Source organism: Malus sylvestris, chromosome 1 (genome assembly GCF_916048215.2).
Source record: "Malus sylvestris chromosome 1, drMalSylv7.2, whole genome shotgun sequence".
In the NCBI taxonomy this organism is placed as follows: Eukaryota; Viridiplantae; Streptophyta; class Magnoliopsida; order Rosales; family Rosaceae; genus Malus; species Malus sylvestris.
Window position 1 is genome coordinate 28,943,902 of NC_062260.1, and position 14,864 is coordinate 28,958,765.

At 44.4% G+C, this 14,864-nt stretch overlaps 1 long non-coding RNA gene across 1 annotated transcript; it reads right to left on the bottom strand.

Moving 5' to 3' along the window:
* Positions 1-10,597: 10,597 nt before the first annotated feature.
* On the bottom strand, positions 10,598-12,614 carry LOC126624527 (uncharacterized). Its single transcript, XR_007624131.1, has 4 exons — positions 12,427-12,614; positions 12,245-12,342; positions 11,269-12,069; positions 10,598-11,206 (listed from the first exon to the last, which is right to left on the bottom strand). It is a non-coding gene; the product is annotated as an uncharacterized LOC126624527 (long non-coding RNA).
* Between the last annotated feature and the right edge of the window lie 2,250 nt (positions 12,615-14,864).

Here is a 14,864-nt window from a genome sequence, read left to right on the forward strand (position 1 = left end):
TATGTACATATTTGTAGCTGATCGGGGATATCAATAAATAAGCTTTCCTTCATTTTAACGTATTGTGTTAAATACACCAAAGCCTTCTTCGCTAAGTTCTTTGAATTTTCTTTTGTTGAAGCTTGTATGTTGAAGCTTTCTGAGTGGAGCATGTAGGTTGGGGTAGTGTTCCCTTAATTTCCCGAGTGAGGAAAACTTCTCGGTTGGAGACTTGGAAAATCCAAGTCACTGAGTGGGATAACTTCTTTTTTCCTATCAATAAAATTCCCTCGTACCGCCGAGGTTCTCCAAAAAAAAAAAAAAAAAAAAAAAAAAAAAAAAAATTCTTAATCACCCGAGCTGTAAATTTATTGAGCTAAGTGACTAGATTAGAATAGGCAAATTTTGTTTCACTTGTACAGTTGTACTGAGCTAGAGTTGTGTATGGAATTCTTGGCCATAAATTGAGTGTCTCTACTTTGACGTTTCTGAAGATACTATTTTCCTGCTGTCAACGGCAAGCTCTCACCATTGGTATCCCCTATTCCAGCCGGGGACGAGGACGGGCGTTGTTGCGCCTTGGTACGGAAACCACGGAAGGTAGAAAGTGCCACCTCTTCACGATTCTTAGAATAGACCAAGTCCCAATATTTTTTGTACCTGGAGACGACAGTTTCCAAGTCCTTGGCCATGAGTACAAATGCTTCTACTTTTGTCTGACTTTTGACATGTTTGCTGGAGACTGGAAGTTGGTAAATGTGTTCGATGCGCAATCGAGAAGCCCCTCCCCGTAAATTTGCCCTTTCCCGAGGGGCTCGATGTCCATTGATGAGGTACTCCCAGCTGGACTATCACTAGACGCGTAGGTCCACATTGTCCCCTCGACAATGAACAGCATGCAGTCGAGCGGATCTCCCATGCGGAAAACGAAGCTGTTCTCAATGTATGTCACTGGCTTCAGGTAGTCGCACATCAACGTCAAAACTTTTTCATTCGTGTCTTTAAGCTTGTTTACCTAGACACATGTGCGCGCAAGCAGAGACATATATTATCAGAACAATATTGGAGTGAAAATGGATGCAATTAATAGATGGAGAGAGAGAGAGATCAAGGGTTGAAGAACATACTGTTTTTAGTGTATCCTTGAAAAGATGGCGTTTTACAGATCTTTTGGTTTGCCAGGGAAGAATAAGGAATGGCTTGTCAACTCAGCATCTTTGTTTTTTTTCAATGTCTGCTCAATGCTATTCAAGATTTCGTTCTTGATATTATCAGGGAATTTATTTTCGAATATCCATTTGCGTACACTAGCTTCTTCATCTGAATTATCCGTATTCCCTCTTTTATTTTGGTAGCTTCATTCAGCATTAAATTCTGTCTCACCACAAGTAGAATTCATTAGTAAGCTTCTGTCTGCATTAAATTCTGGTTTACCAAAGAACTTAGGTATCTTATACAATTTGAATACAATTCACAAATAATTGTATGCGACAGCGGCCCTTAAAAACAAATATAATAAAACAACTAAAAAGTAAGATTCAGTTCATACCAACCTGCACATTTCCAATAAGATATAAGAACAGTAGCAAGCCAATGATAGAAATAAGAATTGCAAATGTTTGTACCATACTTGACCAATCCCGAAACTACCGAGCACCGGCCAACGCTATACTGTCAAGGACCCAGAAGAGTTCCCCTCCGACCAGGAGGCCAATCACTACTCGACACGTGTCAAGATTAGAAGCCAATCAGAGCGCAGCACGTGTCGACATCAAGAACCAATCATAACATGACACATGTCAATGTGACAAAGCTACAAGTTTTTCTATAAATAGGGGTCATTCCCCCACAATATGGCCTAATGCCATTTGTGTTAAATCATTCACAAGAACTCACTAAATTGAGAGCTTGATCCTTTGTACTTGTGTAAGCCCTTCACTACTAATAAGAACTCCTCTACTCCGTGGACGTAGCCAATCTGGGTGAACCACGTACATCCTGTGTTTGCTTCTCTGTCTCTATTCATTTACGTACTTATCCTCACTAGTGACCGAAGCAACCAAGCGAAGGTCACAAAACCTGACACTTTCTGTTGTACCAAAGTCTTCGCTGATTTTGTGCATCAACATTTGGCGCCGTCTGTGGGAAACGACACTTATTCCTACTCTCTTCAGCTGTGTCAAGCTGGTTTCTATCATTCGTACACTTTCTTTTGATCAGGCATCCCTCTCCAACATGGGAAGCGAAGGAAGCCACAGCACACAGAATGACACCCCCCTTGCACATAGTGCGAAACAACGAAAGAAGGAAGGAAAACGAGTTCTTCTTCAAGCTAAAGTCGATGAGTTGGAAGCTCAGAACAACAAGATAGCAATGAGGAATGAGGTCCTCCAGGAGCAATATGAGAAGCTCTTCAAGACACTCCACGAAGCTAGGCAAGCTCAGACACGCGAGCTTGTTGCCCCCGTGGAAGTCAACCATCAACTGGGTGCCCTCCAACATGGAGGGTCACATGCATTCGACATAGATATCCCTGATAGGGAATAGATTACCCCTCGACTTGATAATCAACATGAGGCTTCTCTTAACCCAGTTGCTTCGACCCGAACCATGAGAAGTGGAGGGAGACACCTCTTTGCTGAAGGGGCAGAAGGATCGAAAGCCGTCTTTCGCGATTGTCGGGATTTCCTGAAGCAACGTCGAGAGAATTCCATCCATATAAGCTCAAAGATTAATGACCCAAGGATTTCTGAGAGACTCGGTCCCCTGCCACGGCCCAAGCTGGCCACCAATTTGGGGAAGGGGCAACAAGTCCTAGAGAGACATGAGGGTACAGGGGACTCAGAGGTGTTCCGACAGACATACCCTGGAAGCCAGTACAACGAGTCCAGGGAAAAATCACATGCCCTTGATCAAACCTTTCTAATTCCAATAGGAGATGGAGATTTACGAAAGAAAGCTCCAGTGACACATAACTCCGCTCAGGACCCCTTTGTCCTACAACTTCTTGAGGAAGTAAACAAGTTGAAGGCTGAACGTCAGGCTGAAATACCTGACTGGAACCAACCCAGGCCCGGCCCTCTTACAAGGAGGATCCTCAACACCCCCCTTCAAGCAAAGACAAAGCAAAAGCTTGGCTTGCAACTTTATACTGGAAAAGAAGACCCGATTGAGCACCTTAACCTCTTTGAGTCCACCATGGCATACCGGATGCACACCGACGAAGAGCGATGTCTTCTCTTCCCCTCCACCCTCTCTGGTGGAGCTCTAAATTGGTATTGTCGTCTTACACCTGAGACGGTAGACTCATTTGAGGAATTGAGGAAACTATTTGTTTCCCAACACATTTTCCAAACCGATCGCTTGCACTCTGCAGATGACTTGTACACTATCCGCCAGAAGCCAGACGAGTCATTACGTATGTATGCTGGCCGCTTCAGCCATGAATACTCCCGGTGTGCCGAGGCAGACGACAAGACTGCCCTCAAAGCCTTCACGGCAGGCCTACGTGATTGTTTCTTTAAATACATGATCAATGCCAATACTTGGAAGACTTACTCTGAGGTGATGGCGCAGGCTTATAACCATGCCTCCGCCGAGGCAAAGACATATCAGGAGAAACCCCCTACAACCATCCTTTATCAACAAGTGGGAGGTGGAAGCCAGACTCACCTAAATGAGAAGACCTCGACTTTCCAAACAGCAGTGGCACCTCCCCATGCCTTGCATAATGCTTCACCGAATCAACAGACATATCAATTTCAAGGCAAAAGGAAGGATTTCCATCCTCACCACTCTCCTTTCAGTAAAAAGAGTAAGGGACACTATCCCGATAACCAAGGGTATCGCCACAATAACGCTCGCCCCCAGGCAGTCAATGCAGTGGGTCAAACCCGCGTCAAGATACCCCCTACCCCAAGGTATGAGACATACACGCCCTTGAATGCCACATGCGCGGCCATTTACCCCAGCATAGCTCACCTGATACCAAAGCCAAAGCCGAGGCACCCAGATTACACGCCCCCGAATAACGCGGGCATGTTTTGTTGCGACCATGAGCATAACGGCCATGATAGCGAGAAATGTATCATCCTCCGTGATCGTATTGAAGCTTTGGCACGAGAAGGAAAAATTGATCAATTCCTTCTTCACCCTCAAAGGGATAACCGTAACCAACGCCAGGTGAATGTCATATATTCCATAAGCGGCGGCACACCCATATCTGAATCTTCCAATAGGGCCATGAAAAACAGTGAACGAATTCTGAGGCCTGGTCACCGAGTGTTTCACGTGGAAGACATCAGGGGAGGGAAGTATCAAAAGCCTAACTGGGATCCGATATGTTTCTACCCTGAGGAAGAAAGAGGCATCATCTACCCTCATAACGACCCATTGATCGTGGAGGCTCACATAGCCAACTTTGATGTTCGACGAATCCTCGTAGACACAGGGGCTTCGGTCAATATCATGTTTGCCGAAGCTTTCAGGGCACTCAGTGTAGCTGAACACTTGCTCGATCGCTCGATTTCTCCTCTGATAAGCTTCTCCGGTGATATCGTGCAACCCTTAGGGAGCATACATTTACCCTTTACTATTGGTACAGGCCCTTACACGGCTACCATTACCACTAACTTCCTAGTGGTTGACTGCCCAACGGCATACAATGTCATCTTTGGGCGCACAGGCATCAATGATCTCAAGGCTATGGTATCCACGCATATGCTGTTGATGAAATTTCCAACCCCCCATGGCAACGGCTACATCAGAGGAGATCAGCTTAGTGCACGATCATGTTACAACACTTCAGTTAAGCAACAACACTTGCCCGGACCCAAGGAAACCCTGTCTGTACATGACCAAGTCACAAAGACCAGCCTAGATGAAGCGAACTTGGATCTTCCTGATAGCAACAATCAACCCGATGATCCTCGAGATGACTCTTTCACCCAGCAAGCCCAACCTGCTGAAGAGTTGGAGAAGGTACCTATCTCAAGAGATCATCCAGACCGTATGGTGAATATTGGCACCACATTGTCACCACCCCTTCGGTTAGCATTGATATCTTTTTTGAAAGAGAACACTGAAGTCTTCGCCTGGTCATACGAGGACATGCCAGGCATCTCTCCCGATGTCATCTGTCATCGTTTGAGTATTGACCCCAAGATCAAGCCGGTGAGACAGAAGCGAAGATCTTATGACGCTGAACGATACGAGGTAATGAAAGCAGAAGTTGAAAAACTCAAAGGCATAGGCTTTGTCCGCGAAGTCAATTACCCGACATGGGTAGCAAATGTGGTCCTTGTTAGGAAAAATCCGACCAAAGAAAGTCTTTCGCTTCAAAAGGTCTTGTGGAGGATGTGTGTTGACTACACCGACCTAAACAAAGGGTGTCCGAAAGATAGTTTCCCTCTTCCTCTTATTGACAGGCTTATAGACTCTACGGCAGGGTGTGAGCTTTTGAGCTTTATGGACGCTTATTCAGGATACAACCAAATCCTCATGAACCCCTCAGACCAAGAACACACGGCCTTCACTACTGACAGGGGACTATATTGCTATAAAGTCATGCCTTTCGGCCTAAAGAATGCAGGAGCAACTTATCAGAGACTGGTCAATTCAATGTTCGCCGAACAAATTGGGAAGAACATGGAAGTTTACGTTGATGATATGCTAGTCAAAAGCAAACATGCTGACCAACACATCACCAACCTATCTGAAACTTTCACCATTCTAAAGAGGTATCGAATGAGGTTGAACCCCAACAAATGTGCCTTCGGCATGGGCTCTGGCAAATTCTTAGGCTTCATGATTAGCCAACGAGGCATTGAAGCTAACCCTGAAAAGATCAAAGCAATCCTCGACATGAAAGAGCCAATAACTTCAAAAGACATCCAAAGCCTTACTGGCAAGGTGGCAGCCTTAACCAGATTCATCTATAAGGCCACAGACAGATGTGCTCCTTTCTTCAAAGCACTCAAGGGAAATAAGAAGTACATTACATGGACGGAGGAATGTGCCAAGGCATTCAGGAACCTCAAAGAGTACATGAGTAAAGCCCCTCTGCTCTCCAAACCAGAAGTTGGTGACACTCTCATCATCTATCTATCGGTTTCGGCTTCAGCAGTCAGTTCTGTTCTTATTCGAATGGACAGTGGTGTCGAACGGCCCGTCTACTACGCTAGCAAGGCCCTACAAGATGCGGAGACACGATACTCCAACATTGAGAAATTAGCTCTAGCATTGGTCATGTCTGCTCGGAAACTTCGCCCTTATTTCCAAGCACACGCCATCATCGTGCTTACCAATCACCCTCTTCGACAGATACTCCAGAGTCCTGACACGTCTGGACGAATGATCAAATGGGCGATAGCATTGGGTGAGTTTGACATTTCCTACCAACCAAAACCAGCCGAAAAAGGTCAAGCAGTAGCAGATTTCATCGCCGACTTCACATATCCTGTTGACATTGCTTCTACACCTGAAGCAGTAGCTTCATTACCATCGGAAGCTCAGAAAGTAGAATCAACGACCTCAGCATGGAGTCTGTATGTTGATGGCTCATCCAACCAACAGGGCTGTGGAGCGGGACTAGTCTTGACTACGCCCGACAAAGTAGCAATGGAGTATGCTCTTCGTTTCAAATTCAAGGCATCAAACAATGAGGCCGAGTATGAAGCCCTTCTAGCAGGATTACGTTTGGCCAAACACCTCGGGGTTAAACAAATTGATATTTTCAGTGACTCCCAATTAGTGGTCAACCAGGTTACCAACAACTTTGATGCTAAGGACAGCTCCATGGCAGCATATCTTGCGCAAACACAACTTTTGCTCAAGCACTTCCACTACCAGATCACCCAAGTTCCTCGAGCGGCAAACAGTCATGCAGACGCCCTGGCTCACCTCGCCTCAGCTGTGGAAGACAAGATTGGAAGAAAAATTCATGTCGAACTGTTGGCAACACCAAGCACCATGGCCGCAGAAGTATGCAACTTACAACAGGGAGATAGTTGGATCACCCCGATCTATAATTTCCTTGCTCATGGCACCCTCCCAAATGATAAAGTCCAGGCTAAGCAAATTCGATACAAGTCTACCCGCTACCTGATCATCAATGATCAACTCTATAAGCGAGGTTTTAGCCTGCCATACTTAAGGTGTCTTACGCCTGCCGAGGCGGAAATCGTCCTTCGGGAAATACATGAGGGAGTCTGTGGAGATCATGCTGGATCTCGGTCCCTAGCACACAAGACTTTTCGCCAAGGATATTACTGGCCAACACTCCACCAGGATGCCATCAAAGTATCCCGCTCATGTGACAAATGTCAACGATATGCAACTATTCCTCATTCCCCTCCAGAGCCTCTTACTCCTATGATCAGCCCTTGGCCCTTCGCTCAGTGGGGACTTGATTTGATCGGCCCAATGCCGGCAGGGAAGGGCAAAGTCTGTTACGCAGTCGTTGCAGTGGACTACTTCACAAAGTGGGCCGAAGTAGAACCCTTGGCAACCATTACTGAGGCAAAGATAGAAGACTTCGTGTGGAAGAACATCCTTTGTAGATTCGGCATTCCCAATGCGATAGTCACTGACAATGGGCGACAGTTTGACAACAAGAAGTTCAGGTTGTTCTGCTCTAAGTTCAACATCAACTTATGCTTTGCCTCTCCAGCTCATCCCCAGTCTAATGGACAAGTTGAGGCCATCAACAAAATAATCAAGCGCACTTTGAAAACCAGCTTGGACAAAGCTAAAGGCTGTTGGCCAGAATTTGTACCCCAAGTTCTTTGGTCATATCGCACTTCATATCGGACTTCAACAGGAGAAACTCCATTCTCACTTGCCTTTGGCACAGAGGAGGTTGTCCCTGTTGAGCTCGAGCAAGCAACATTCCGAGTCCAGAACTACATTCAAAGTGAAAATGACAAACAACTCACCCTCAACTTGGATTTAGTCGAGGAACACAGAAACCAAGCTCACTTGAGGAATGTCGCCTACAAGCAGCGCATCTCCAACTATTATGACTCTAGGGTCAAGTCTCGTTCTTTCAAAATAGGAGACTGGGTCTTAAAGAAAAGATTACTCTGCGACAGAGTCCCGAGTGAAGGCACACTTAGTCCAAACTGGGATGGACCGTATGAAGTCATTGGCATCAGTCGCCCTGGCTCTTACACACTTAGAAGCTCCGATGGCAAGACCCTTGGCCATCCATGGAACGCTGATCACTTGAAGTACTACTACAAATAGACTCACGATGTACAAGTGTTGAGCTATAGCCGTTCGGCATCCTATGTAATGAAGGCCATTTGGCAATGAATTCAATAAAGAGGTAATTTAGCCAACTCAGCCCTCACTCTTTTACATTCCTAGCAATGGAACACTCAAGTGTTGAAACCTCAAAGCAGATATATCCAACACGAAACAAAATCTAAGTATGTGTCGACAAGACTATACAAAGAAAGGAACAACCAAACAATGGCTTATATCCAAACAATAGATCTATTCATACATAGCCAAACATGCATTAATAATAGTGCAAACACTCATAAACACCTAAAATCCAAAACTCTTAAGCTTATAACATGGGCACATGTTATACACACATCAGACTACTACATCCAGAATACATGCAGATAGTAAAGACACTGCTATTCATTCTTATCTGAAGCCGAACCCCTGGCAGTATCACTCCGCGTCCTACCATCATCCTCTGCATCCCCAAGATCCTCTTCACCATGCTGAGTCTGTGCATCAGCACTACCTTTATTATCAGACTCATCTTCGCTGCTAGGATCAACAGCAAGGACAAATGTCTCGCCCTTTCGATGATGCTCATCTATATCTTCGTGGTATTTTCGAAGAATGCTCCCATCATCATAACGATCAAGGACGGCCATCCATTTCCTTTTTTCAAAGCGAGCTTCTTGAGCACAGTAGGGTTTAATAGCAAGATGAAAGGTCGAAGAACTTAAGTATTCTTGCACAGCAGCCTCCCTTTCAGTTGGAATGCTCTTCTCCAGTTCAAAAATCTCAACTAAGGCACCATCCAATTCTCCCCTAACCTTGGATACCTCCAAGGTAGCCACCTCCAACTGTTTTTTAGTTGCCTCAAGCAATTTCTTAAGCCTTAGGTTCTCACCATTTCGCCTTTTCAAGCTCTCCATGGTTTCGTCCTTCAGTTGGAGAGCCTGAGTCAAAAGTCCCTTATTCCTTCGGGCCCCGTCCACAAGCTGCTTATTCTCCTTCAGTTTTGCCTTGTACCGCTCAACCTCTTGCAGTCTGTCGTGATACTCGGCCATGACCTGCATGGCAAGACGATCGTCACTACCTAAATAATGATAATAAAGAGGAAAAAGTAAGGAAATGACAAAGTAACACTCACATATGAAGACAGCTTCAACATCCGGTCGCAATCCGATTCATCCTTAGCTAAGGGCTCTCCGAGCTCATCGAAGGCGAATCGACGCCCTGCCAAGCAATTGTTGATATCCCCAAAATCCTTTGGCCGCGTGGCAACCCTCAAGTCCTTCCACGGGACACTGCCAGCTCTTTCCTTGCCTTTCCCCTCATGGCGGGAACCAGGATCACTTTCCTGGACAGTGTGCTCCATAGTAAGAGGAGGAGGCAACAATCGGCTCCCTTCTCCTGCAACTACGGCAGCAGCATTTTCAACGGCCTCGACTCCAGTCTTCCTAAAGGCAGGCCCCTTAAGGACCCCATCTTGGGACTTAGGTCTAACGGATGGTTCCCCTCGGAACTTATGAATTTTCTTATGCGGTAGGATGTCTTCCGAAGGAACTAACACTGGTGCTTTCCTTTTATTGGTGCTAGTCCCTGTTTTCTTGCTTACCTTCTCCACTGCATAAGGAAAATCAAAATAAGAAATACAACTTTCCAAATAAAGTAAGGAAAAGAGCAAAGTTTACATGAAAGATACAACTTACTCGATCGTCCCTGGCTCTCGGAAACTAAGGGTTGGAAACCGTACCTACGAAATAAGGGTCGTAGCTTGCTTAAGTGTCTATCCTCTTTGGGCACCCTCAACACCTTCTCTATGTCAGATAGCTCCTGCCCAAACAGTTTGATGGTGCCCCGCGTCACTACATGAAGCAAAGTGTTAGAAGCAAGAAAAGACCACAACAAATAGCAAATAGTACGAACGGTTGATACGTTACAACCTACAGTCTGGAAGTGAGTAAGCACATGTCGCTCAGGCGTGACACCCTTATCATACTCCCAATCATTATACAGAAAGCACCAACGGTTTTTCCATGTGTAGTATGCCTTTTTCTTACCATACACAATACGCTCTCTCTCACTCCGACATGCACACTCGGCATAACCAGTGCATGATTTTGCTGGGCGCATCTTGTAACAGTAACGCCACTGATGGAAGGAAGGCTCACACAACCCACACTCCATCCAAATGATATAAAATCCAATCAAAGTATCCCAGAAACCAGGATTGAGTTGCCCAGGTGCATATCCGATCAAAGATAACATCTTTTGCAACCACGGATGTAAAGGTAGTCTCACCCCTAAAGTCAGTAATATCTGGGTGTAGAACATAACATGACCCTGGGGAGGCTCAGAAGGCCATTCTTCATCATGTACTAAACGTATCCCTACACTACGAGGGATATTACATGACTGCCTTAGCGCCTCAACCTGCTTCTCATTATCTAACAAGTTATTCTTTAGATGGTCTGCTGTGAACTCAGAGCGAACTATGGGTATGGCATCAAAAACAACCCCCTCACCCAACGCCATGGAGGAAGAACTAGCAATAGCTAAAGTTTGACGGTTGGGAAGATCATCCAATGTTTCTCTAGTACAGGACTCTAACAAAGACCCTGAAGACTCCGACATTGCAGACTCAGACTTAGAGCTAAAGCTAGAAGAGCCCTCATCACTAGAACTTCCAGGCTCTGACATCTACAATAAGAAGAAACAAATTCTATCACTACATGCATGATCAAAACATAAGGAAGTTCCTATATTACCCACATGAAGATGGTGCAAAGCGATGCCGGAACCCTTCTCAATCAGAAAGCAATCCGTCTTCCACAGTCACTACAAAACAAGCAAATGAAGACCGTGTCAAGCGCCAAAAAAAAAAAAAAAAAAAAAAAAAAAACAGCTTCATCCAAAAAGCTTCACCCGAAAAGCTTCACCTCCAAAACTTCACCCAAAAAGCTTCATCCAAAAAGTTTCACCCAAAAAGCTTCACCTAAAAAAGCTTCACCCAAAAAAAAACTTCACCTCCAAAAAGCTTCACCCAAAAAGCTTCACCTAAAAAAGCTTCACCCACAAAGCTTCACCTAAAAAGCTTCACCCACAAAGCTTCACCCAAAAAACTTCACCCGAAAAGCTTCACTTAAAAAAGCTTCACCTACAAAGCTTCACCTAAAAAAAGCTTCACCTAGAAAGCTCCCTCTACATACTTTCACCATCAAAGCTTCACCATCAAAGCTTCACCTAGAAAGCTTCATCTACAAAGCTTCATCTACAAAGCTTCACCATCAAAGCTTCACCTAGAAAGCTTCAACACCAAAGCTTCACCTACAAAGCTTCAACACAAAACCTTGCTCCAAATAAACAAATTTTGTTCACAAAACCCAAGATGCCCTTGAACTTGTACAAAAACACTTGGGTAAACATAAACATTTTTTGTTTTACACCCACAAGGGCCCAAAATCTTCCTTCTTATTTATTCACTTATATATGTTCCCAAACATATTATAATAGATCCAACAACAAGCCAAAGTCCCAGGTTTCTTAATGGACAAAAGTACAAGCAATTCATCAATAATGAAGGTGCTACAAAAATTGGAATCTGCCCCAAAATAGAAATCCAACCCAAGAGACTTTTTCTCTCTCTCCCTCTTCCGCCTCCTTTCATCTATCAAATTTCTGCAACCTCTGCTCTTCTCCAATGGAGCTGAATTTTGGACACCCTATAGTTTTTGAGCATATGAACAACTTTCAAGAAGGAACCATTTCTGTTTGAGCGACGGAAATTAAAGTGTTGAAGCTCCAAACATGACAGTCGGATTCTTGCAGATTTCGAAGCTGCTGTGATGTTTCGAAGATCTGGAAATATTTCACCATTAGTTCATTCTGAATTTTTGATATGTTATGCAAGAGACGATGAGGAACAACTTCAATGAAGAAAGCATGCTGATCTGAACAATAGAAAATGGAGTTTCGAAGCTCACAACAAATCTGACGGGTTGACAGAAAAATAATAACCAGTCATTCATCATACCTGAATTTCTTGAGTTATACAGCTCCGAGGGATCTCAATTTTGGATATGTTGTAGTTCACAAGTTAAGGAACAACTTCGATGAAGAAAGTATGTTGATCTGAGCAAGAGAAAATGGAGTTTTTGAAGCTCACAACAAGTCTGACGCGTTGATATACAAATGACGAACAATCACTCATCATACCTGAATTTCTGGAGTTGTACTGCTCCGATGGATCTCCAATTCGGATATGTTGTAGTTCACGAGCTAAGGAACAACTTTCATGAAGATGGTTTTGCGATCTGAGCCACAGAAAATGGTGTTATATTGAAGAAAAGCTAAAGGCAGACTAAAGGAAAGCAAAAATGGTAAAGCAAAGCAAAAGAAAAGCTAAAGGAAGGCAAAATCATGGCACATGATAATGAGTCATACCCTACCCCTCATTGGATTCGAATACACCCATCCTCCAAAATCATGACAAAGGCCACATTATAGATATCTGTACAAACATTCCAAAGAAAAAGGGAGGGAGCAAAAAAAAAAAAAAAAAAAAAAAAAAAAAAAGGGCCTAGGCCTTCACTTCTTTGGGCCTAACACATCTTCATAACAAAAAAACAATATATGAAGAAGGAGCCCTGGGTTACCACTTCGAAAAGAAACAAGTGAAGTTTTCCTACTCATGACATTGACTACTAGCTAGACACCTCATTCGGCAACTCTCTTCGCCTGAAGACTTGGGGGACTCCCACCATATGCTACTGCACCTTGATACTCGGCAGTCTCACAACCACTCAGTGACTTGGATTTTTCAAGTCTCCAACCGAGAAGTTTTCCTCACTCGGGAAATTAAGGGAACACTACCTCAAACTACATGCTTCACTCACAAAGCTTCAACAATACAGGTTTCAACAAAAGCAAAAATTCAAAGAACTTTATGAAGAAGGCTTTGGTGTATTTAACACAATATGTTGAAATGAAGCAAAGCTTATTTATTAATATTTTCGATAAGCCACAAATATGTACATATACATGAGTCAAAATAAACAAACAAAAGGGAGCCTTCACAAAGGTTGCTTAGGGGAAGTCTCAGCAGTCGGTAGAGCCCCAGAAAGAGAAAGCACCGGAGGGTGGTTATCCGGAGCCTCAGTACTTGACAAAACCCCAGAAGGAGGAGGCATTGGAGGTTCATCATTTGAAGCTTCATTACCAGGTACAGCCCCAGAGGACGAAGGCAATAAATGCCTTTGGAACAAACCCACAAACCGCTGATGATCAAGTAAAACCTTACCATCAGATTCCTTCATCTGGTCAAGCTTCCTCTTCATGTTTGTAGCATAGTCATGGGCGAGCCGGTGCAACTGCTTATTCTCATGCTTGAGCCCTCTAATCTCCTGTTTGAGACTCATCACTTCAGCAGCCAATGATTCAACTTGGCGGGTTCTAGCAAATAGGCGTTGGGCCATATTAGACACAGAACCTGCACACTGAACACTAAGAGCCAGAGAGTCCTTAACAGCCAACTCATCAGACCGTTTGGAAAGTAGTCTGTTATCTTTGGGAGTGAGAAGGTTCCTGGCCACCACTGCAGCGGTCATATCATTCTTCATCACAGAATCCCCAACGGTAAGAGGACCAGTAGGGGATATGAAGGATGGGCGCCATATGTTGTCTGGAGAAGGCATGGCTGTCTCTTCTCCCAGGTTCAAGTCAAAACGACGGTCGGAGGGTCCAGACATTTTCAAATGTGTTGAAGAGGGAAGAGGTCAGACAAATCAAGATCTTAGAAGTGCAAGAAATGAGCTTCTACTGGTAGAGATTCAAGTGTGCTGTGGAACTTAATGCCAGCCTCTATAAAAATCTGCACTTGACGGAGCTTCAGAAATCGAAGAGGCGTTTGCTTTCTCAAAAGCTGGGCTGCTCAGAGACCACGAGGGCCGATCTCAGAAATCGAAGAAGCACCTGCTTTTTCAGCCTCGTCAGCACCTGTCACATGCACACTCAGCTTTGCGGAAATTACGGGCAATCTGTCGAAGATTTCTGGTGAAGTAGAAAGCACGTGAATCTTACTGTTCAATCACCGCTCTCCATATGCACCATCAACTCCTCGGGTACCACATATAACTTTGTCAAAGATCTCTGACAAAGTTTAGGCACGAGAATTTCGAAGTTCCAGCTACCCTACTATTACCCATAAGGGTAAAGGAACAGCACCACTGCTTGACAACTGGAAAGTCCCTATGTGTGTCGACCTCCGTGTTTTGCGGCAAGACAGGTTGGCAAGAACGTCCAACCTTTACTCACATTCGAGAAAAGACTCCCAACATAATTACTTTCTCAAAAACCGGAGTAGCACCGCTTTCCGAATCTCGAGAGTCAGATCCTCGACGGGATTACTTGTTCGAAAACCGAAGAGGCACAACTCTCAGAACTTCGAGAGCCAGATTTCCTTAGATAAAGCTTGTCTGTAATCTTCACACGTAATATTAGCTTTCCAGATACCACATACCACTTTTTCAAAGTGCTCTGACAAAATTAAAACACGTAAAGCTGGCAGCTCCCACTACATTGCTGTGACCAAGAAGGGTAAAGGAATAGCATTACTACTTGTTATTGGGAAATCCCTATATACATTGACCTCCCTC